The sequence below is a fragment of the Mustela lutreola genome, chromosome 10 (genome assembly GCF_030435805.1).
Source record: "Mustela lutreola isolate mMusLut2 chromosome 10, mMusLut2.pri, whole genome shotgun sequence".
NCBI lineage: Eukaryota > Metazoa > Chordata > Mammalia > Carnivora > Mustelidae > Mustela > Mustela lutreola.
The window spans coordinates 33,843,333-33,867,755 of NC_081299.1; the positions used below are offsets into that span (position 1 = coordinate 33,843,333).

General features: G+C 43.5%; 1 protein-coding gene across 8 annotated transcripts in view; it reads left to right on the top strand.

Moving 5' to 3' along the window:
* Positions 1-24,423, top strand: part of ST3GAL3 (ST3 beta-galactoside alpha-2,3-sialyltransferase 3) — a 192,548-nt gene that overhangs the window by 23,776 nt on the left and 144,349 nt on the right. The gene's annotated exons all lie outside the window — the stretch shown is intronic.

Below are 24,423 nucleotides of genomic sequence, written 5' to 3' on the forward strand. Positions count from 1 at the left end.
GCGGGCGGGTCTCACAGATTCTTCAGAGACAGACAGTGAGAGGAAGCCACGCCCTCCTGCCTGGTGGGGACTCAGACCTTACGTGCCATTTCCATTGCCGTAGGTTGATGTTTTTCAAAAACTGCATGCCATGGCGTATCCTTTTATGATTGCCGTAAAAACACGCTGTTCTGCCATAAAACCCCAGACCCTACCAGTAAGTCTAGTTTTTTGAAGGCTGTTCTTTTAAATGACTGCGGTGTCTTGCCAACACCCATGTGTCTTCACTGCCTTCGGGGTGGGGATTGAAGTCAGTCCTCTCCTGTCCTGAAAACAAGTCACCTCTACCTCTTCCTTTGAATTTTCACTTTTTAATTGAATATTGGCTTTGCTTTATTGCCCCTGAAGAAATTTTGCTTACCTAATTATTTTGCCCTTCCTGGCCCTGAACGTGTACCCGAGTGGAAAAAAACGGCTTTTCCTCCCACCTCCCCGTATCTCCTAATCCCTTTCTCTGGCTTGTACCTTCGGCGGCTGGGCTGCAGTGTTTCCCACCTAGCCGTCTGCTTAACTCTGACTCGGTTTCGATTCACCCCAGTGCGGCCTGTGGTTTGGTTTTAGGCTCGAGGTTGAAGGGCTCACTTTGGGCCGCATTGACCTTTGCATGTTCTCTTCTTGGAGGTAGCTTGAAGTGTCCCACAGTGGCCATAAGTAGTTTGCCTTTTGGTTCTTTTTGTCTAATGGCCGTCTGAGCCTGGATCTTGATTCCTAGTGAATGTGATTTCTCTAAGATCGTTTTGTTTTTACAAACATCAACTGGATACCAGTGTAGAATTCACTCAAGAGTAGAGCTGGTCTCGGGGTGCCTGGGTGGCTCAGTGGGTTAAGCCTCTGCCTTCAGCTCAGGTCATGATCCCAGTGGGATCGATCTCCACATCAGGCTCTCTGCTTGGCAGGGAGCCTGCTTCTCCCTCCCCTCTGCCTGCCTCTCTGCCTACTTGTGATCTCTGTCAAATAAATAAATAAAATCTTAAAAAAAAAAAAAAAAGAGTAGAGTCAGTCTCTAGGTGTGAGGTTAAATCTGTTAGAATGAATTGGAAGAGGCCGCTGGCAACTGGCCTGCTAGTGTATTGAGACCTTAGTATGGGAACCATTCCAATGAAGTAGTTCACTTATTTCTTACCTGGCCCAAACTCCTGAAGCAGTTTCAAGCCAATTTTTTAAAATGTAGTGTTTATCTTTAATTTCTTGATTTATATTTGATGTTTAAGTGGTTCTTACATGCATAGCTTATAATTTTAAATAATTGCTTTGGGTTTCCAAAGTTTATTTAAATTTCTCTCATCCAGCTTATTTTTAAAATCAAGGAGACTACCCAGAATAAAGTGTTTTGTGTTGTAGGGGCCTGTTCAGCCAGAGCAGCCCCACCCCAGTTGAACCGCCATTTTGTTATAAAACTTAAATTGACTTTGCCCACCGCCCCAGGGGAACTTACTTAAAAGCAAGTCCCTAAACGAGTGCCAGGTAACAAAGTCCAAGTACAAGGGTGGGTCATGCCAGGTGGAGGTATTCAATTGGTGGGGGGCGCATACTGTTTCCTAGCTACCAAGGAGTATGGGCCCCCGCCCTTTGGGAACCTTTTGGCGCCAATCCTAAAGGTGTGATAGGCTGGTTCAAATGTCTACTAGGGTAAATTGTAATTCAGTTGGTCACCTAGCATGACTGTGCAGCTTTCTCTGTGTGTTACAATTTCATTGGCCACCTGTGTATGGCCAGGCCCAACCACGTGGCCCTTGCTCTATTAAAGTTAGTCCGAAAAGCAGGGAGGGGTTGTCCTCTCTGTAGGGGTGGCCTCCACCGGTCAGTTTGACGGTGGTTTGATTCCTGATGCTTGGCGCGAAATAAAGCTTTGCTTGACTTTTGCTTTGTATCAGTCTCACTCCTTTAATCATGGACCCATTATTGGGGTACCCAATTTTGGGGGGACCCAACAGTGTCAGGGCTGTACAAAATTCTGTGGTGAAAGGCACTGTGTATATCCATAATGGATGGATTCAGCTATATCTGTAAAATAGATGGGAACAGATTCAAGGAATGGAGGTCTCCTTTTCTCTTGAGAACTACTGACCTGTAGACAACATACCTAAGAATTAGATAATATTTTCCCAGAGAAGTTGAGAAGGACATTAACTTTATGGAAAGACTATTGGTTTTAGGCTAGACAACTTAGAAATCTAAGTTAATTTACTTCTCGGGGCTCAGTTGGTTAAGCATCTGCCTTCCAGTAGGGTCATGACCTTCAGGTCCTGGGATCGAGTCCCACATCAGGCTCCCTACTCAGCTGTGAGCCTGCCTGTTCCTCTCCCTTTCCCTCTGCTTTTCCCCCCTACTCTGCTCTTTCTCCCCTCTCAAGTAAATAACTAAACTTTTAAAAAATTTGCTTCTCTAAACACGTGGAGATGCTGTTATCCCTGTTTTCCAGCTGAGTAAACAGAAGTATTGAATTGATTTACCTAAGTTGTACAGCTAATTATTAGAGCTGGAATTGAATCCTGATTTATCTTTATTTAAAAAAAAAATTTTTTTTAAGATTATTTATGTATTTGAGAGAGAGAGAGAGCACACATGCACAAGCAGGGAGCAGAGGCAGGAGGGAGAAGCAGGCCTCCTGCTGAGCAGGGAGCCTGACAGGGGCTGGATCCCAGAACTCTGGGCGGGCTCTTAACTGACTGAGCCCTCTAGCTGCCCCCAGTCTTTTAAAAAATTTTTAAGGGATTTTATTTATTTATTTTAGAGAGAGAGTGTGTGTACAGGAGCAAGTGGGGAGAGACCGAAGGAGAGGGAGACAGAATCTTGAGCAGAGCTCAAGAGCAGGGCACAGAACCCTACACGGGGCTCGATCTCACAACCTTGAGATTATGACCCGAGCCAGATCAAGAGTCTGTCAAGAGTTGGACGCTTAACTGAGTGAGCCACCCAGGCCTCCCCTGATCTGTCTTTAAAAAACCTATGTCCATTGTATTATTGAAAAGTACAGTAAGTACAAAGACTAAGGATAGGATTGAATTCTGTATTCTGATTGGTAAGAAGAGAGGAGAGGGATTCTGAAGGAAGGGCAGAGAACATCAGGAGGGTGGTGGAAAAAGAAAAAGGAGGGAGTAAGGGGAAGGGAAAGAAAGAAAGTGCCCCAGAAGTCGGTTGTGTGAGGCAAGAGATGAGGTGGTGCTGTCTGTCACAGGCTTGCTCTGTTAGTTTAAGAATAGCTTTGTGCTTTCCTGTGAGTGAATTATCAGCTGACTAACCACTATTTGCATCTTTTGTTATTCCGATTTCCAAGCCTTTCAGATACTTGGCTTTGAATAGGTTGTTTTAGGCAGACTTACTGGAGCATATTGTTTTCTGTGCTGTCACATCGGAGGGCAGGGTACTGTGACTAAGTGTGATGGCTAACCAAGGCCCAGAAGGGGCAAAGTCCGCTGGAGGGAGCTCCCGAAGGTCAAGGTCGGGAGATGACTGTGGGGGAGGGAGGATTAGGCTGTGGTTGATACCGGTGCTGCGGCTAATGATGAGAACAGTGGCTTAGTGATGAGGTCTCTGTCCATCCTGTCATGAGAACGTCACATTCCCAGTTCCAATCGATCCTCCGTAGATCGGTCATTGCTCTCCTGTCTTACTGACGTAGACGCTCAGGCTTCAGAGAGGCTCAGTGAGAGTCTGTGTGTCTTCCATGTGTGGGCATTTACAAGTTTGAAATATAAATGTCTTTAGCATTATGTTTCCTGCATTTTTATACTTTTTGTGACTTACCAAGATGATGTACTGGAATTCCTTCATAACGCGGTGGTAGGGGGGAGGGGTTCTAGAGATTTCTGTTATTAAATTACTAACTTAATAAGTAGTATATTCTTATTACGGGCCATATGCTGCTCTGCGTAAATGGGGTGTAAGATGCATAGGCCTTTATGCTCGTGGCCTGTAACACGAGAAAGAACTCAAACAGCTCTCACATGTTGCATTCTGAAAGAGACGTCTGTATGAAATGCCCTTTTGGAGCATAGAATCCCTTCCAGATGGAAAATATCATGATTTCATTAATCCCAAGACATACTGTGGCAGAATACAAACTGCTTTGTTTTGAGCTGCTTAGAGCTGTGCGTGGTGAAGTCTTGGTCAGATTGCTAGGACTTGGGTCAGATGCTTAACCTGAAAGACTTTAAGTGTAAGATTGGTCTAGTTACCAACTTGTTTTTAAATCTATTTTTTTTATTAAATTTTATTTTATTTATGGAGCCCAGTGCGGGGCCCGACCTCAAGACCCTGGGATTGAGATCAGGAGAGGAACACTCAACTGACTGAGCCACCCAGGCACCCCCCCCCCCAAGTGTTTTTAAAAGTTCTGTAGCTTGGGGTGCTTGGGTGGTTCAGTTGGTAGAGAGCACGTGATTCTTCATCGCAGGGTCATGAGTTCAAGCCCCGTGTCGGGCATGGAGCCTACTTCAGACAAACAGACGAAACAACACTGAGATACCACCAGATATCTATGAGAATGGTTAAAATTCAGAGCACTGATAACACCAACTGCTGGTGAGGATGTGGAGCAGCGGGTCTCTCATTCATTGCTGATGGGAGTGCAGAATGGTACAGTGATTTTGGAAAACAGTTTGGCGGTTTCTTATAATACTAAAGATACTCTAACTCTGTGATCTGGTCACATTCTGTGGTATTTACCCAAAGGAGTTGAAAGCTTATGTTCACACAGAAACCCTGCCTACAGATGTTTATAGCAGCTTTATTCCTAACTGCCAAAACTTGGAAGCAACCAAGATGTCCTTCAGTAGTTGAATGAACTGTGGTAGATCCAGACAGTGGAGTATTGTCAAGCGCTAAAAAGAAATAAACTATCAAGTTATGAAAAGACACGCAAGAGCCTTAAATGCATGTTTCTTTCTTTTTAAAGATTGTATTTATTTCCTTGAGAGAGCAAGACACAGATAGAGATCAAGAGCACAAGTGGGGAGGAGAAGGAGAAGCAGGCTCTGCGCGGAGCAGGGAGCCCGATGTAGGGCTCGATCCCTGGACCCTGGGACCATGACCTGAGCCAAGGCAAACGTTCAACCAACTGAGCCACCCTTGCGCCCCCTGAAATGCATATTTCTAAGTGAAAGAAGCCAATCTGAAAATGCTGTATACTGTGTGATTCCAGCTTTATGACATTTCTGGAAAAGGCAAAACTAGGGAGATGATTAAAGGATTAATGGTTGCCAAGGTTGGAAGTGAGGGAAGTGACATGCACACAGGGCGTAGAGCATTTTTAGGGTGGCACATCTTGATGGTATCATAACATGAATATGTTTTTGTACTTTTGTTCAAACACAGAGACTATGTAACATGAAGCATAAATCCTTACATCAACTGTGGCCTTTCAGTGTAGGTTCATGGCTTTTGAGAGTATACCACTCTGATGAGGGATATTGATGATGGGGGAGGATATTCATGTATGGGGGCCGGAGATACATGGGGCGTCTCTGTACTTGCCCCTTAATTTGCTGTGAACCTAGTTCTGCTCTAAAAATGAGAAAAAAGTACTGTAGAATTATCATACATATGGGTGTGCATGTATACACACACACATATATAGTATGATAGAAATATATATGTACATGTATTTAACTTAATGGACAAATCAACACAGTCTTGGGAGGAATGGGTGTACTTCAGTTTCATCATCTCCAAAATGGAGACAAAATACTGACATTTCTCTTGGCTCTGATGCTTTATTCAGGTCAGGCCTTGGAGAGTTGTATCAGTAGACCTGATACTTACGGTCTGTTTCATAGACACTTTACATACTTTATTATTTTTATCTATTCATATTTCATAAATTAAATTATTAAATTTCATATTAATTAAATTAAATTTTATAGGAACAGGATTAATTTCTTATGAGACCTTTAAAAATTCATACTACCACGTTTATCAGTATAGCAGCTCCCTCTGTGTTCTTGCCTGTATTTACAAAAAGATCATAACTGAGAGATTATAAAATATGCATTATTGATCTGATTACTGTGGAGAATGCCATCTGGTGAGTAAGTTGGAGTTCGGATCTGATATTGGGAGAAGGGTAGATTAAGTTTAGCTTATAGACATAGGAAATTATATTAACTCTCAGTTTTCCATCTTAAAAATGAAAGGGAGGCCGACATTTTTAGCCTGTAGCTTAGGGTGACCCTGTGCTGCTTGTAATAATGGCAACTGATATTAGGCCAGCCCTTTCTCCATAGTTGTCCCACAGGACAGAATAAGTGAAGCAACTCTTGTCAAGCAGTAGGCAGTAGAAAATTTCAGTCTTTAAGAAAAGGAAAACTCGTGAGGTGAGCTCCACAGTTCTCTTGGGGAGCAGTGAGGAGGCAGTTTCCCAGCCCTGTTCAGAGAGCTGGGATCGAAACAGACTGCAGTGCTCAGAGCATAGGGCAGCTAAAGTGCTTAGAGTCCTTGACATGGGTCGTCACTGAACAGGGGCAGGGTCCTGAAAAGCTGGGGTCGAGGGCAGTTCCCATGAGTCTGTAGCTGAGGACTGGGCTGGATGTGAACAGGGCAAAGCCACTGAATTTAACCACATCCTCAGGATGGGAGTAGAGGTCAAGCAGTGTTGTGGGTAACCGAAGTGTCAGGGACTTTGAAGTGCCAGCCTGGCCAGGGTGGAGAAGGCTTGTGAGGCCTGAAGCCCAGGCCTTCAGAATAAAGATCCCACTCTAGAGTAAAATCTACTCAAGACTCACCCTAACAAGACAAAAACCAAACCTTACCAATGCAGGGTCCCACCAAGTTAGAGAAGGCGAAAATGCCCTGGATTTCCTCAGATCCACGCTAAACATTGCATAGAATCATGCCTACACAGATTCAAGGTCAGGCAGTATACAAATCGATGCTCTTCAGTGTTTGTATGTTTACACGTGTCCATCCCACTGTTCAGTGTTCAGTAAAAGGTTACTAGACAAACAGACACACAGGAAATTGTGATCCATAGTCAAGAGAAAAAAAAAGGTCAGTAGATGAGATAACTCAAATATTGGACTTAGGAAAGTAGCTATTACAAATAATTTAAAGAATTGCAGAAAAAGACAGTGAACAGTAAGTAGTCCCAGCAGAGAAATCAAAACTATTTTAAAGAAAAAAAATTGTAGTACTGAAAAGTACAGGAAGAGAAAATGAAGTTTTCACTTAACAGTAGTTGGAATATAACAGAGGTCAGCACACTTGAAAAGAGGGCAATAGAAATGATCCAGTCTGGGGGCGCCTGGGTGGCTCAGTGGGTTAAAGCCTCTGCCTTCGGCTCAGGTCATGATCTCAGGGTCCTGGGATCGAGCCCCGCATCGGGCTCTCTGCTCAGCGGGGAGCCTGCTTCTTTCTCTCTCTCTGCCTACTTGTGATCTGTGTCTGTCAAATAAATAAATAAATAAATAATCTTAAAAAAAAAAAGAAAAAGAAAAAGAAATGATCCAGTCTGAAACACAGAAAGAAAAAACTATGGAAGACAAATGAACAATGAACAGCCTCAGGGACCTATGGCACAATATAAAATTGTCTAGTATGTGTATGTATGGGACAGAAAAAAATTTGAAGACATAATGGCTGAAAACTTCCTAAGTTTGGTGAAAAACACTGGATTATAGATGTAAGAAGTTCAACAAACTTTAAGGATAAATATTGGGAAAATCTAGGTGTATCATAATCAAACATCTGAAATCTAAAGTGAATATCTTGAAAATGGAGAAAAAGAAACATTCTGATGGGGGTAAGAAATCCCACTTGACCCATGCAATGAGGGATCTTTAAAGAAAACAAAACAAAATAAATAAAACAAATAAATAAATAAAACTAAATAAAATAAAAACAAAACAAAATAAAAAAACCACACACCTGTTGTCTCAGAATTCTTTATTGGTTAAAAATATCTTTCAAAAATGTGGATGAGGGGCGCCTGGATGGCTCAGCTGGTTGGCTCAGGTCATGATTCCAGGGTCCTGGAATGGAACCCCATATCCCTCACTCGCTGTGTCTCTCTATCAAATAGATAGAATCCTTTTTTTTTTTTTTTTTTTTAAAGATTTTATTTATTTATTTGACACAGAGAGAGAGATCACAAGTAGGCAGAGGCAGGCAGAGAGAGAGAAAGGGAAGCAGGCTCCCTGCTGAGCAGAGAGCCTGATGCAGGGCTCCTCCAATTACCCTGAGACCATGGCCTGAGCCCAAGGCAGAGGCTTAACCCATTGAGCCACCCAGGCGCCCCTATAGGTAGAATCTTTAAAGAAAAAAAAAAAAGAGGATGAAATGAAGACCTTTTTTCAAACAAAGAAAAGTTAAGAGAATTTGCTGCTAGCAGAATGGCATTACCAAAAAAAAAAAAGAAAAGAAAAATACTAACAGATATCCTTTGGGACACCAGGACGTGAGACCAGGTGAAAACTTGAATCTATAGGAAAAAATGAAGATCACGGAAAATGGTAAAAATAATGGGTAATATAAAAGACTCTTTTTCATTTTTTCTTATAATTTGCTTAAAAGACAATTGCTTAAAGCAAAGGTAATAGCCAGATGGAATGAGGTTTAGAGTATGTGTAGAAGTAAGATGTGATAAAACTTACCCAAGGAATGGGCAGAGGGATCAAAATACGGGGAAAAAACAACAGGAACAACCCCTGTCCCCCACCAAATATGTATCTGAGAAGCCAAAGAAGAAATAAAAAGCACTAGAAAAATATCCAGTTAACCCCAAAGAGAGTGAGAAAACAGCAATAGAAAGAGCCCCAAACGGAAGAGTGAAAGGGAAGACAAATAGTAATAAGACAGCTAGCTGACTTGTTCCGGGCTGTATCCGCGATTGCGTTTACACATGAATGGATTAAAGCTCCCACTAGAGGCAGATATGGTCAGAGTAGTTAACAAAGCATGATGTATGTCCCGACCGGAGAGACCTAGATTTTAAATTTAAAAACGGGTTCAAAGTCGGGGCCTCTGGCTGGCGCAGTTGGTTGAGCATCCAACTCTTGGTTTCAGCTCGGGTTGTGATCTTGGGGTGGTGGGAATGGACCCGGCATTGCTGGGCGCCGAGTTGGCTTGGGTTTTTCTCTCCCTCTCCACCACTCCGACCCCATGCTCATAAATAAATAAATCTTAAAAAAATAAAACAGGTTCAGATTTAAAGGATGGAAAATATATAAACAGTAAGCATAGGAAAGCTGGCCTAGCTATATTAATTTCAGCACGTACCTTAAGAAAGAACATTGTAAGAGATTGCAGAGGGTCATTACATAATGATAAAAGGAGCTATTTACTAGGAAGACATACATAAAAATGGATGTACCTAATCAGAGAGCATCAAACTTCATTAAGCAAAAACTGTTAAGACTAAAAGGGAGAAAGGAACAAATCCACCATCATGTTCAAATATATTAATATCCTTCTCTCAGTAATTAATAAAACGAGTCAAAAGTCTCTAAGGATATAGAAGATCTAAGCAACTCAAAGCACTACCTTTACCTAATTGACATTTACAGAACACTTTACCCGGTAATAGCAGAGTACACATTCATTCCAGGTGTGTACAGAATGCTCATTGAGATTTTTGTGCCTTCGAGGACATCGTAGGCAAAGTTAATGTGCAGATAATATGCTGGGAGACAATTCCAATATTTATTAACTATACTGGAATTAAAAAAAAAATAAAACTTGCTAGGGTTTATATTTAGAATACATAAGGAATCCCTGCAAATCAAGAACAAGGCAGCATTCCCGGTAGAAAATGGGCAAAGAGGGATTCCTGAGTGGCTCAGTTGGTTAAGTCACCAACTCTTGATTTTAGTTCAGGTTGTTATTTGGGGCTGTGAGGTTGAGCTCCCCGTCCAGCTCCGTGCTTAGCGTGGAGTCTTGTCCCTTTCCCTCTGCTCCTCCCCCTGCTCTCTCTCGCTCTCTTTCCTGCTTTCATAAATAAATAAATAAATAAAATCTTTGAAAAAAGGAAAATGGGCAAAGAATTAGAACAAAGAATTTACAGAATAAAAAGCCCGTAGGCTAAGCGTAGGAATAGATATTCAAACTCTGGGCTATAACAAATATTAAAAATCAAAAGAAGATACTACTTTATACTTCTTAGACTGACCCAAAAAAATGCTGGATAATGGCCAGTGTTGGCAGGAATGTTAGAATATAGTAACCAGTGGGGCGCCTGCTTGGCTCAGTCGTTGAGTGGCTGCCTTTGGCTCAGGTCATGATCCCAGGGTCCTGAGATTGAACCTCTCGCATTGGGTTCCCTGCTTGGCAGGAAGCCTGCTTCTCCCTCTCCCACTTCACCTGCTCGTGTTCTCTCTCTTGCTGTCTCTCTGGCCAAAAAAATTTAAATATTAAAAAAAAAAATTTTTTTTTAAATCTAAAAAAAAAAAAATAGAATATAATAGCCAGTATTCTTTGCTGGGGGGAAGGTAGAGTAGCAAAGCCATTCTGGAACATGGTCTTGTAATAACTAATCAACTGAAGTATACACACATATTTTAGCTGGTAAGTCCGCTCCTTTATATATATATTCCATGGCACTTATCAGATACATGAATTGTCTGTGTGCCCAGGAAGCCCAGTGAGCTTCCATCCTAGGGGTAGGGGTGAGAAAGGCAAAAAGTAGGGTATTTATATCCTATGTTTATATCATGAATCCATGTTTATATCATGAAACAATGTGCCACTGTTAGAAGTAACAGATCATATATACTTGAAACAACATGGATGGAACTTTAAAAACATAGTTTAAGTAAAAAATGAAACAATAACAATGCCACTTTTTATAAATTAAGAAAGCAGGGCGCCTGGGTGGCTCAGTGGGTTAAGCCACTGCCTTCGGCTCGGTCATGATCTCAGGGTCCTGGGATCGAGTCCCGCATCAGGCTCTCTGCTCAGCAGAGAGTCTGCTGCCTCCTCTCTCTCTCTCTGCCTGCCTCTCTGCCTACTTGTGATCTCTCTTTCTCTGTCAAATAAATAAATAAATAAATCTAAAAAATACAGAGATTTCTCAGGATACAAAAAACATGAGCCATAAAATTAAAATTTGATTAATTAATCTTAAAAATTAAAAATGTTTGCCTAAAATGTTTTGCCACCACTAAGAAAATGAAAAGGCAAGCCACAGAATGAGAAGGAGCATTTAATACTTGTACATATAATATTCAGTTTTAACATATTCAGTACATGATATGTTTATACCTAAAATATATTAAAAAGTTCTTATAAGTTAATAAGGTGAACAGCTTAATCAAAATGGGTAAAAGATTTGAAGAGACACTACACAAAAGAAGATGATAGAATGGCCAATAAACACATGAAGACATTCCCAAATTGTTACTCAGCATAGAAATACAAATTAAAACCACAGTGAGATAACATTAGATACCAATTAGAATGACTCAGGTTTTAAAAAAAGATGGCAAAGTGTTAGCGAGATTATGAACTACAGTGGTATCTCGTTCTGCTGTTGTGAATGTGAAATGGTGCTACCACTTCGGAAACCAGTTTGGCAGTCTCTTAAAAAGTTACCCATACTCCTGCCAAAAGGACAGTTATTGCACTCTTCAGTATTTACCTAAGAAAATTAAAAGATGTACATAAACACCTGTACAAGAATGCTCAAAGCAGGTTTATTCCCAGGAGCTCCAAAATGGAAGCCAACCTAAATGTCTCTCAAGTGGTGAGTGGATAAACAAAATGTGCTATATTCACACAGTGAAGTACAATTTAGCAATGAAAAGGAAAAAAACTTGATCCATGCAACATCATGGATGAATGTCAGACTCATTACTCTGAGCAGAAGAAATCAGAGAAGACTACATGTTATATGGTTCCATTTATATAAAATACAAAGTAGGGGCGTCTGGGTGGCCTAGTGGGTTAAAGCCTCTGCCTGGGGCGCCTGGGTGGCTCAGTGGGTTAAAGCCTCTGCCTCCGGCTCAGGTCATGATCTCAGGGTCCTGGGATCAAGCCCCGCACTGGGCTCTCTGCTCAGCGGGGAGCCTGCTTCCTCCTCTCTCTCTGCCTGCCTCTCTGCCTGCTTGTGATCTCTGTCTGTCAAATAAATAAATAAAATCTTTTTTAAAAAAATCTATATAAAATACAAAGTAATTATTAGTAATTAAAAGCCGATTGTTGGTTACCTTGAGTGAAATGTGAAGGGGAGGGGTGGATTGCAGAAGGGACGGGAATTTTTTGAGATTGATGTGTCTTGATCTGTGTCTTGATTTATGACAGTGGTTTTGTGAGTGTATACAGTTGTCAGTACTCTTCACAGTTGTATACGTTCAATTGAGACAGTTTATATAAGTTATTCCTGTTAAGAAGAGTTGTAAGTTGATAGGAAAAAGTAAATGCTTACCAAACATACACATAGTAAACAAACATAAGCAAATATATGTATTAACAATAGAGTAGTTGCCTCTCTAGGAGGAAGGAAATAGGGAAAAAAGGGAAATAAAATTTGACTTGATTTGTATTATTTGTATTATTTTCCATAGTGTTCCTTGCAATTCCCTCAGTGTGGCTAGATAATTGTTTCTATATGCCTATATATTCTGTGACAGTTAGGAGGACAGGCTCTCTGAGTGAGGGAAAGGAGACCCTCTACGGAGCAGAACAGCCAGTATATACACTAAAACCCACAAACATTGCTGTGTGAGAATTGAAAGAATACTGAAATAAAGACCACTTGTTCATGGCGCAGGAGGCACGATGCTAAGATCCTGAATCTCCCCAGTTTGTTTTAAGCTTCAACACATTTCCAATAAAAATTCCAGAAGATTTGGTGGGCTATTTTTAAATTCATTTTTTGGTAGAAATTGCTAGCTCACTGTAAGGTTTATATGGAAACACAGAATTTAAAATAGTCAAAACAGTTTTTATAAAAAATAGCAGGGACGCCCAGCTGGCTCAGTCAGTGGACCATGCGACTCTTGATCTCAGGGCTATGAGTTGAAGCCCCACAGTGGGTGTAAAGCTTACTTAAAAGCGAATATTAGAAAAAAGTAACTAAGTTGGAGGATTTATATATACTAACTGCTTTCAAAACTTATATAAAGCTACATGATCAATATAGAGTGGTACTGGAATTACAGTGGACATATAGATCAATGGAACAGAAAGCAGTCCAGTAAGAGACCCATACATATATGGCCAATGGAATTTTTTTTTTTTAAGATTTTATTTATTTGTTTGACAGTGAGCACAAGCAGGGGGAGCTGCAGGCAGAGGGAGAGGGAGAGGCAGGTTCCCCGCTGAGCAGGAGCTCAATGTAGGGCTTGATCTTGGGACCCCAGGATCATGACCTGAGCTGAAGGCAGATACTTAACCAACTGATACACCCAGGAGCCCCTGGAATTTTTTTTTAATTAAAAAAATATTTTGAGGAGCGCCTGGGTGGCTTAGTGGGTGAAAGCCTCTTCCTTCAGTGTGGGTCATGATCCCAGGGTCCTCTGCTCAGCAGGGAGCCTGCTTCCCTTCCTCTTTCTCTGCCTGCTGCTCTGCCTACTTGTGATCTCTGTCAAATAAATAAATAAATACTCTTTTTTTTTTTTTTTAAAGATTTTATTTATTTATTTGAGAGAGAGAGTGAGAGAGAACATGAGCAAGGAGAAGGTCAGAGAGAGAAGCAGACTCCCCGTGGAACTGGGAGCCCTATGCGGGACTCGATCCCGGGACTCCGGGATCATGACCTGAGCCGAAGGCAGTCGTCCAACCAACTGAGCCACCCAGGCGTCCCAATAAATAAAAAATCTTAAAAAATATTTTTAATTTGGGCATAGTTGACACACAATGTTACATTAGTTTCAGGTGTACAGCTTAGTGATTTGACAAGTTTATACCTTATGCTATGTTCACCACATTTGTCCTGCTGTGTTGCTATAACAGAGTCATTAACTATGTTCCTTATGCCGTGCCTCTTATTTCTGTGACTTATTCATTCAGCAGCCAGTTTTTTTTTTTTTTAAAGACTTTATTTATTTATTTGACAGAGAGAGATCACAAGTAGGCAGAGAACCAGGCAGAGAGAGAGGTGGAGGCAGGCTCCTTGGTAAGCAGAGAGCCCGATTCGGGGCTCGATCCCAGGACCCTGGGATCATGACCTGAGCTGAAGGCAGAGGCTTTAACCCACTGAGCCACCCAGGCGCCCCAGACCCATGTATGTTAATGTAATAAAGTACAAAAATGTTTCCTGATAGGGTTTCAGATTCCATATTGCCAGTAACCTTTAAGAAATGACTACTTTTTTTTTTTTTGAAACGACTACTTTTTGAGTGGAATATCCATAACCATCTGAAATACCTCTCCCTCTTCTTTTTTATTTTCTTTAACCTCTCCTTCATCCAGTTCTATTATCTGTGAGAGGCCAAAATTTTTTCATATATTTAAAGCAATGTCTCACAACAGACTGAATGTGGAAACCGAGGAGAATCCACACTTCTTTTATAAAGTTGTAAATTAAAGACGTTTGTGCACATGTGGAAACAGTGTCAACTTCCTACTAATTTTTTTTGGAGAAGTTTTTTTTTCCTCATAAAATTGTATTGTTTATGGTAATATTTAATGATCTTAGTATAAGCAATTTTAATTAAACATTTATTTTTAATTTCTAACATTAACTGTTAGCCCACACATATAAACCCTTTTTGGAGTTCTCAGTAAGTTTCGAGGCTGTAAAACAGTCCCGATACCAGAAGCTTAAGAACCACTCTTTATTCTCTAGTATTCCAGAGAGTGGAGTTCAGGCCTTGGTAGACGTTTGGAATTAAGAGTGTTTAGGGATTGGCTGACCTTTTGCCGTGGATGCGCAGTTCGAGGAGGATTGTTGCTGAATGGGGTGACTTCCAGAAGCCTGGTCGTTGACGTGAAGCTGTTGTTGATTGTCTGGCTTTTCAAAAGCCTGCACAGCGGTGCGAAGCTATCATTGATCTGGGGGAGTTTGAAACCGGTTCTGGTGGTCACTTCTGGCTGTAGAGAAAGAACAATCAATACTCTCTTAAGTGGTTGGGAACCTTTTATTCTCAATGGAAAAGATGGGGAAAAAAGCAGAATGTTCAACTCTTACAACTCAATAAGAAGACAACAAGCTACTTCTAATGGGCAAGGAATCTGAATGGCCATGCTGCCGAAGAAGATGCCGGCGTCTCCTGCCTTTCAGAAATTTGGGTTAGCTTTTACTTGACACCTGCATGGCTCGTACCTGTTTTTGTGCAGAGAACCCTGAAGAGGATTTTTGCCTTCATGAAGAAAAGGTGGAAAGAGAAAATTGCACTCAGTGTTCCATTTGCCAGCAGCTGGGACAGCAGCAGCGCACACTCCGAGTGGCAGGAGTGGCGCCCCCAAGCTCCTTCAGCGGGAACTACACTCACTGGCTGCATCGCACCGCTTGGAGCTTTGGACGGGTCAGTGAGCATCTCTGCTTGAGCTTGATCTGTTTTGTGCCTCCTTTAGCAAGGTGTGCCCTAAGGTATCAGAGAGGCCTAAAGGAGTTATTTTTGGGGGTCTAGCAGTACACAAACATTTTCCCATATAAATGAGGGGTGTCGAATGTTTATAGCAGCAATGTCCACAATAGCCAAACTATGGAAAAGAACCTAGATGTCCATCTGCAGATGAATGGATAAAGAAGATGTGGTGTATATATACAATGGAACACTATGCAGCCATCAAAAATGAAATCTTGCCATTTGCAATGATGTGGATGGAACTAGAGGGTATTATGCTGAGCGAAATCGGAGAAAGACAATCGGAGAAAGACAACTATCATGTGATCTCCCTGATATGAGGAAGTTGAGAAGCAACATGGAGCGTTTGGGGGGTAGGAAAAGAATAAATGAAACAAGATGGAATCAGTAGGGAGACAAACCTTAAGAGACTCTTAATCTCACAAAACAAACTGAGGGTTTCTGGGGGTAGGGGCGGTAGGGAGGGGGTGGTTGGGTTATGGACATTGGGGAGGGTATGTGCTATGGTGAGTGCTTTGAAGTACATAAACCTGGTGATTCACAGGCCTGTACCCCTGGGGCTAATAATACATTATATGTTAATTAAATAAAAAATAAACGAGGGATGTTTCTTCACTGTATGCCATTTTGGCTTATGAAAGTTTTTGTGGGAGCGCTCCACTTTTGGAAAGCAGGTAGGGGGGGAACTGGCTACATGGTCAGTATCAATCACACCGAGACACCACTTACCACCTGCTAGCATGGCTGTAATGAAGAGGACAGAGGGTAACAAGTGTCAGTGACGATGCGGAGAAGTGAGAGTCCTTGTGCGCTGCGTCTCTGAACGTGAAACGGTGCAGCGGCTTTGGAGAGCAGGCCGGCAGTTCCTCGAAAAGTTAGACGTTGAGCTGCCATTTGACCCAGAGTCCACGCCTGGGACCTCAAGAGAAATGAAAGCCTATGTCCAAACTAAGACTTGTACATAAGTGTTCATAGCAGTATTCTTCCTAACAGCCAAAAAGTGCAAACAGCCCAAACATCAGTCAGCTGATGAATGGGTGCACGGAATGTGGGATGTCCATACAGTGGAAGGTTAAGAAAGGAACGCGGTGCTAACATACCCTGTAACATGAATGAACATTGAAAACACGCGAACCTGTCATAAAGGACCACATATTGTAGGAGATGTCCAATTACGGCAAATCTGTAGAGGCAGAAAATAAGAGTGTTTGCTTAGGACTTGGGGGGCCAGTGGGAGTATGATAGCAAAAGGGTACAGGGTGGTTCTTCCTGAACCCGTGAATGCCAAGGCCACATCGGCATGGGCACTGGGAGGGACGGCCCTCCTGGGAGCTTTAGCAGTTCATTTCCTGTTGGTCAGGGTTTGGGAACCTGGAAATTCTTTTCAGATTTAATAGTTACGGGCTGTTGCACACGGGGCTTGGGATTTCTTTGCCTGTACACTTCCCTTGAAACCTGAGGCAAGCTGTAAAAAGATTTCCTTGAGATAATTGTGGAGGTTTGAATATGGACTGAGCATTTGATGATATCAAGAAATCACTAACTTTGTTAGAGGTGATCATGATGTTTTGGTCCTATAAGGAAATGCCTTTGTGTTTTACTTCTATGTCCAGACAGAGTATTTAAGGATGAAACAGCGTGATGTCAGGGACTTATTTCATAATTATAAGGCCCAGAGAGAAGGGGAAAGAGGGAGGAGCAGGGGAGGGGAGGGAAGAGAGAAAGAATGAAGAAGGGATTAAAAACCGGGAAGCCGGTAGCTGAAGGTTTTAATCGTTGAATCTGTAGGATGGGGTTCATTATTCATTACACTCTTCTGTCTACTTTTATGTAGTTAGAGAACTTTCATTATAAAAGTAAAATGAAAGTTCTTTCAGTGGTAGATAACCATAAATGTCAAAGATCTATATAGACTCTGATCTTTGATTTATCGACCTCTGTGCCTTATTCTTCCCTCGAATTAATTTGTGGCTACTTTGTGAAACCTTTATATATATATATATATATATTTTTTTTTTTATTTATTTGACAGCGAGAGAGCACAAGCAGGGGGAGCAATAGAGGGAGAGGGAGAAGCAGGCTCCCCGCCCAGCAGAGAGCTGGACCCCAGGACCCTGGGATCATGACCCAAGCTGAAGGCAGATGCTTAATGGACTGAACAACCCAGGCACCCCTATTCTGTGAAACCTTTTCAAACAGGAGGCTGAGGTGGGGGAGCAGCACTTGAATCTGATCTTCCCCTGTGGGTACACTCCAGTTGGCTGCCACATAACTGTGGCTTGAAAAATGTTTGGGGCCACAGTTTTATCTCTCATGAAAGTTGATGCTTGGCAGTATCCCCTTACAACTCCTTTAGCTTTGCAATGTGAATGCTAACATTTGCATTGAAGGGGAGAGGGAAAGTCTCGTGCAGGTACATTCATATTTATACACACATTTTTATAGTACATATGGATTTGCATGCATGTGCATAAAATTACTCTGGAAGCATAAAACCCCGAAAACTGATGGCTGGGAAAGGATACAGGATGAAAGAGGACGACCAAGGACCAAGTCCTGTGGGAATTTATAACTAAGGGTTGGGCCGCAAGTGGTTGCTGCTTAGAAAGTCACCCCAAATAAAGCTGGTTTGTAAACTTTTAAGAAAGCACAAGCAGAAGCCTGAGAAGGAGCAGCCAGAGAGCTAGGAGGGGGAAGTCAGAGAAAGAAAAGTTTTAGAAAGTAATACAAAGGCATGCAGGCGCCCTTTGACCCCACATTTGCACTCCTGGGAATTCTTCTGCAGGTAATCTTGCAAAATGGTCTGTGTACAAGACGATACCAGACGATCCACTGTGGCGGATTTTCTTTGTTTGCTTGTTTGGCATTGTTTTTAATAGCAAAAGCTGGGAAGGCCATCAAGTGTTCACCATTGGGGCCAAGTTCTCCCATTCAGGGGGTTGCCCTGCCCCTGAAGGATGAGGAGGCTCTGTATTTGCTGCTATGAGATTTCTAAAATACGCTGTTAAAAAGTGTGGAAAGCAAAGGCCGGGAGTTTTGTTTGGGGCTTGGAAGGTTTTAAACTTCTGTCCCTGTTCGAGTGGATGTAGCTGTTGTCCCTTCCTTACTCTCATGACAAAATACTGATTTGTTTCTGTCTGTTCTCTAGTACTGTTGTTCTTCTTACGATCTTATTACAAGCAGTGGTTGTCACGGAAGAGTGGCAAGGTCAGATTTTTGAGTTACTGAATCTGCTTCATTTAGAGCCTGTCCCAGCTGCCTCCTGCTGTTTCGTGTGACTGCCAGTTGCCTTTATATGGTTTGTTAGCTTTGTAATGGGGCTTCAAGATGTAGTAGTGTCCTTGAGCCACAAGAGGGCAGAAGAACCTTTGGAATCGCCAGAGGACAGTTCGGTGCTGGGTCTCTTTCTGGCGAAATCGTGCTGGGAAGAGTTGTTTAACTCGTTCCCGGGAGCCTGCCGACCTAGATGGCTGTGCCTGTGCCTGTTGTGGAGAGGTGGGTGAGAGGAGAGAACAGGTTTTGGAATCACAAATACTTGCCTTTTGCTCTCCCTTCGACCTTGCAAATTACTTAGTGGCTAACTCCTTATATAGTAGCTTGAACGTGCAGGGCATACTACAGTGTTGAGGTTTTGGAGTAATCCAGACCTGACTTTGAGTCCTAACTTCTGGGACTTTAGGTAACGTATTTACTCTCTGTGAGCCTGAATTTTACCACCTGCGGAACGTATAAAGAGTTTAATGAGAGGGGCACCTGGGTGGCTCAGTGGGTTAAGCCACTGCCTTCTGCTCGGGTCATGATGCTGGAATGGAGTCCCGCATCAGGCTCTCTGCTCCGCAGGGAGCCTGCTTCCCTCTCACTCTCTCTGCCTACTTGTGATCACTGTCAAATAAATAAATAAAATCTTAAAAAAAAAAAGAGTTTAATGAGATAATGTACGTGAGTAAAGGTCTTAGCTCAAAAAGTAGCCGCTCTAAGTGTAAAAATACCAGATACCCGCAGGGATGAATAATAGAGCCCCAGTAGTTTTTGTTACGTACCTCTTTGTTATGTATTTAATAATTTCTTTGTTTGACCACAAGCCAGGTGGTAATGTTTTCTTGAGGACAATTTCAAAGCTCCTTTTCTCAAAGTGTTCGTGGTTTCTCTTCTTTCCTTGCGAAGAGTCTGTCTTTTAATAGTCTAATCCGTTCTGAATTTTTGTAGAGAGGCTCCGTTTTATTTTTCTGAAGTTTTCATTTCAGTGCCGGCTAGCTCACTGACAGTGTAATAGTAGTTTTCAGGGGTACGGTAGAGCGATTGCACGCTTCCGTCCAGTCCAAGCTGCTCGCCACAGCAGGTGTCCTCAGTCCCTGTCCCCTGTTTCACCCATGCGGGAGAGTCTCAGTTTTAGCGCGCTTCTGTCCTATTGTGACTTTGTGTATTTTCATTGTTGATCAGAAAATCTGGTATTCGTGCCACGTGCCACCTGCCGAGGCTGGGCGGGGAGGACAGCCTGCTGTTGTGTCAGGAATACAGTGCCTGTCTCAAGGTTGGGATCATGGGGAAGCGACGCTGAGGTACATGTCAGAGTCTGGAAAGCTTACTGGGGAATTTGGGGTCAGCACCCCTGATGGGGAAAAAAGGAAAGGGAGGAAAAGGAAGCAGGATTGTGCAGAGGGAGAATGTAGGCTGTGCTTCAGTCCTAAGAAGGGCCTCAGCCAACCCCGGGGGGGGGGGGACGGCCCTCCTGAGTTGGGGTGAGGGGGCTGTGCCTTTATCGTTTCTTCATGACTGGTCACAGACTGCCACTAGTTATTGGAAGGCCACCCCAGAAGGGCGTGACGCTCGGCAAGCAGCTCTGTTCAACCAAGCCATTTCCTGAAGACGCCTGGCAGCTGGGGGCTTTTTGCTCACCGTGATGCAGATGGGGACTAGTCCCTCATTCCTTCCCCGGGGGAGGGGAGAATCTGAGGGGTATTCTACAGCTCCCACCAGCGCCCAAGTCATCTGAAAGGGAGAACAGTAACAAAAGAGCTTTAGACAGAGTTGTTTGTAAGTAATACTCAGGAATAATTATCCTTTTTAACTTTAAGAATTCAGGATAATATCATTTTAATCAGTGGGGACTTTCTGTTATGACAGACGACTCCCAAATTGCAGTGGCTTACCACAGTGAAGGTTGATTTCTTTCTTGTCCCCGTCTAGTGTAGGGCTGTGGGGGCTGGGGGAAGAGTTCTGTCCTGCTTCATTCGTTCAGGGATGCAGACTCCTCCCATCTAGTGACCCTACCAGCCCCTAGGGGCTCAGAGTCCTCCTCTGGTCCTGATCCAGTTCACGAGGAGAAAGAGGGCAGAACACGGAGATTTTGCAGGTCTCCATGGGCCGGACTGGAGGGGATATGCTTTTGCAGCCCAAATACCATTGAGCAGACCACCCATCACCAACTGAGGGGAGCTAGCACCTAGAGTAGTTGGGGGGGTTTGGGGGCTGGAGGATGGGGGAGCGTTGGGGGGACGACATAGACATGGAACCCTGGCCGCTATAGTGTTTTATATTGCTCATACCCTGCAGTGGCTGGGTCTCACCACTCTTGGGGAATCAAAGACACTTCAAAACTATATGTTTTTCATTTCTTAGAGTTACATATTTAAATTTCCAAATCATACTATCACAGTTTCATTTTTACCTGCAGGTATTTTTAAAAGGCTCAGGAAAGGAACATTTTCCCAGAAGGTGGGAGCAGAACAGAGTAATACAGAACTGAGAGTTTAAGGATTATTTACTCTGGAAAGGCAGAAAGAGGCACAGCAACTTGAGTTGTACGTCTGCGTGTGTATGCATGTGTGTATGTATTTCTAGGGCAACAGAAGAACATTGAAAAGCCTCTGGTTCTGTCCTGTAGCTAGGAAAACAGGCTCTTGTCTCTCCCTCACTTATGCAGGAATGTCTTTTGCATGGTGACATGGAGGGGGTTGGGAGGTATAGGATTACAAGGAAATACTCATGCAGACCGCACTGATAGTTCCTGGGGATTCCTGGGGGGTATCACCCAAGCAGCCCTTGAATTGGATGGGGAGAAGCTAGTGTAGAGAGATCAATGACTTCATCAGTCAACAGGTGTTACTCCTGAGTGACCTTGGGCACTTACTCGCTTTGTTCTAGGCAACGTGGGCACAGGGAACGAGAGCACCAGGGCCTGAGAACTTGGCAGCCCGAAAGCTGCGGCTCAGAGAAAGGAACCAAGGGTAAGACAGGGCCCAGTTAAGTGTTCCAGAGGTGAGGAGGAAGGAGTGAAATCAAGGGGGCTTTGAGAAGGACCTGCACTCTGAGACAGGGACCCTGATGAGTGAGGTAGGACATTAGGGGGCCTGGGTAAAGTGCACCAGCTAAATAGAGCATTAGTAATACTTCTGAAGCAGCAGGGATCGCCGAGAGCCACATGTGAATCTTGGTGGGGTGGGGGAAGGGGCGCGGGGAAGTGGGATGGAAGACTGGATTGGGGGCAGAGTCCATGACAGAGGCCTGGTCCCAGCTCTCCATGTTCAGGTTTGATGTAGCAGGACCATTAAAGGTTCTTAGACGGACTGGAAACACCTGGCGGAAACGTGGTGTTCCAGCCTCCAGTGTGAAGAATTAACTGTGCACAGCGCTTTCTTCTGAAATATCTATTTGGGTATCTAGAATTGAAAATTGTCTTCCTTTATTTCCACCAGTGAAGTTCATTTAGTTGTACCTATTAAGCTAGTTACTGTGCTAGTCTCCTAAGATCAAAATCAAATAAGTCTCAACCCCTGCCTTTAAGGAAATCATAGTCTGGTTAGGTAAGACATACTTTAAAAAGTTAGTGTGCTGGGTGTTAACATAGGCTAAGACAGAGGGAGGTAGGCGGTGCCCACAGTGCTGACCTGCCTTTTGCAAAGGCCGCACTCTGCTGTGAAAACCCCCAAATCCTCCTGAAATAGAATAAATAACATAATTAACAGTTCATGAAGGGAAGTTCTCCCCACCTCTGCCCTTGATTGTTACTATTACATAGGGAGTGGTTAACGTGCTGGGGAAGGGCAGTGTCGGGGGTGGGGGTGTAGAAAGGAGCTGGTGGAGGAAGCGAAGCCACTCTTGGGCCTGGACTTGAAAGCTACAGGGACAAGGCAGGAAGTGCATTTTAGGTAGAGGGAACAGCAGGAACACAGGTGTGGGGACCCGGAGAAGGGCTGGGAGAGAGTCCTGTATGGAGCATCGAGTTCAGGCTCTGGGTAGGGGGATGTGATGAAAGGATTGTGCACAGGAGACGTGGCCATATCTGTACTCTAGGAAGAGAACTCTGGCCCCAGCCTGGAAGAGAGAGGGCGAGGGAAAAGCAGGTGCAGGTCCTGGCTGCCTCTGGTAGTTCAGGAATGGGGCGGGGGTAGGAAAGGCTGCATGGTGTTGGGTGGGGGTCTGAGCTGCGGAGAGGAGGATGAGGAGGAGGAGCAGACAGTAGCACTAGGGCATTTCTGGCAAAGCGAAGATTATGGGCAAAGGCACATAAGGGTGAAAGAGCCTGGCGTCTTCAGAAAACCACAGGGAAGCCCGCGTGGCCAGCAGGCAGGGCTTCAATGGGACGATGTCCCTCACGGGGCAGGTAGGTTCATGATTCAGGTCACACCGAAGAGTTCAGACTTTCCTAGAAGAGGAAGCCTCAGGCAATATATGTAGCAAGTCTCAACACATTTCCCAGGAGTGGTAGCACATGCAATAAATTCTTTGGCCATGATGGAATTAAACTAGACATCAGTAACAAAGATCGCTAGAAAATCCTTGTAGGTCTAGAGGTCAACGAGATAAACTTGTAAATCGTTGTATCAATGAAAAAAATCACAATGGAAATTGGAGAGTATTTTGAACTAAATATTAAAAACGTTACGTTAGAATGTGGGTAATGCTACCAAAATCAAGCTTAGCGGGAAATCTACAGGCCTCAGTGCGTATATTAAGAAAAAACAAAGGCTGAAAATCAGTGTTGGAAGCATGGGTTTCAAGAAGTTAGGAAAGGTACAGCAAATTAAACCCAAAGAAGGGAACTAAAATAATAAAGAGTGGAGTTTGAAGGGGAAAAAAAAAAAACAACACCTTAGATTATAGAAGATTAACAAACCCCAAAGTTCGTCCTTTTGAAAGACTGATAAAATGGACAGACCTGTGGCAGGGCTGACCACGTAGCGATCCGGGGAGAGAGATTGTGGGAGCACCAGAGCCAAATGAGCAGCACCGGCCATGGAAAAGGGACAACGCTAGAGAAACTACAGACATTAAAAAGATAAAGAGACTATTACGAGCAATTTTACGCCAGAAGTTTTGAGAGAGAACTTCTGGCCCAGAGACTGGCCTTCCGTCGTCAGCTGTATGTAGAGCTGAACGAAGACAGAGGAGGGAGGTGCAAGCCCGTCTTGGCTTGGTGAGGCACGACGGGTGACTAAATCCTAATGAAAGGACACGTCTTGTTTAAAGACCACCTCGACCGGAGCAAAAGCCGTCCTGGAAGCGAGCACAGCGATGAGACGGTTTTCGACTGGCTGTCAAGGCTGGAAGCAAAGCATCTGATCCATCTCCCCTTGCTTCTCGGCACTTAGAAGGAGAAGAAATCATTCAGTTTAGCAAACATTGCTGAATTCCTGCAGCATGCCAGATACTTGGCCAAACGCCTGGGATGTTAAATCAAATGAAGTCCCGTCCCTGAGCTGGAAGGAAGCGTTGCGCCCTGGTCCCGAGCAGGAAGAGTTCAAAACTTCCCGTCATGGCACATGGAGCCCTTCATGTTCTGATCTCCGACCGACTTCGCAGCCTCGTCGACCAGAAGAACGAGGCCGGCATCTGTTGCGTCCCGGGGCCTCACCCCGGCTCTGCCAGCCTCCGATCTTCACTCTCCCACTTGGCAAGTCCAGTGGGATTCCCTCGTCCTCCA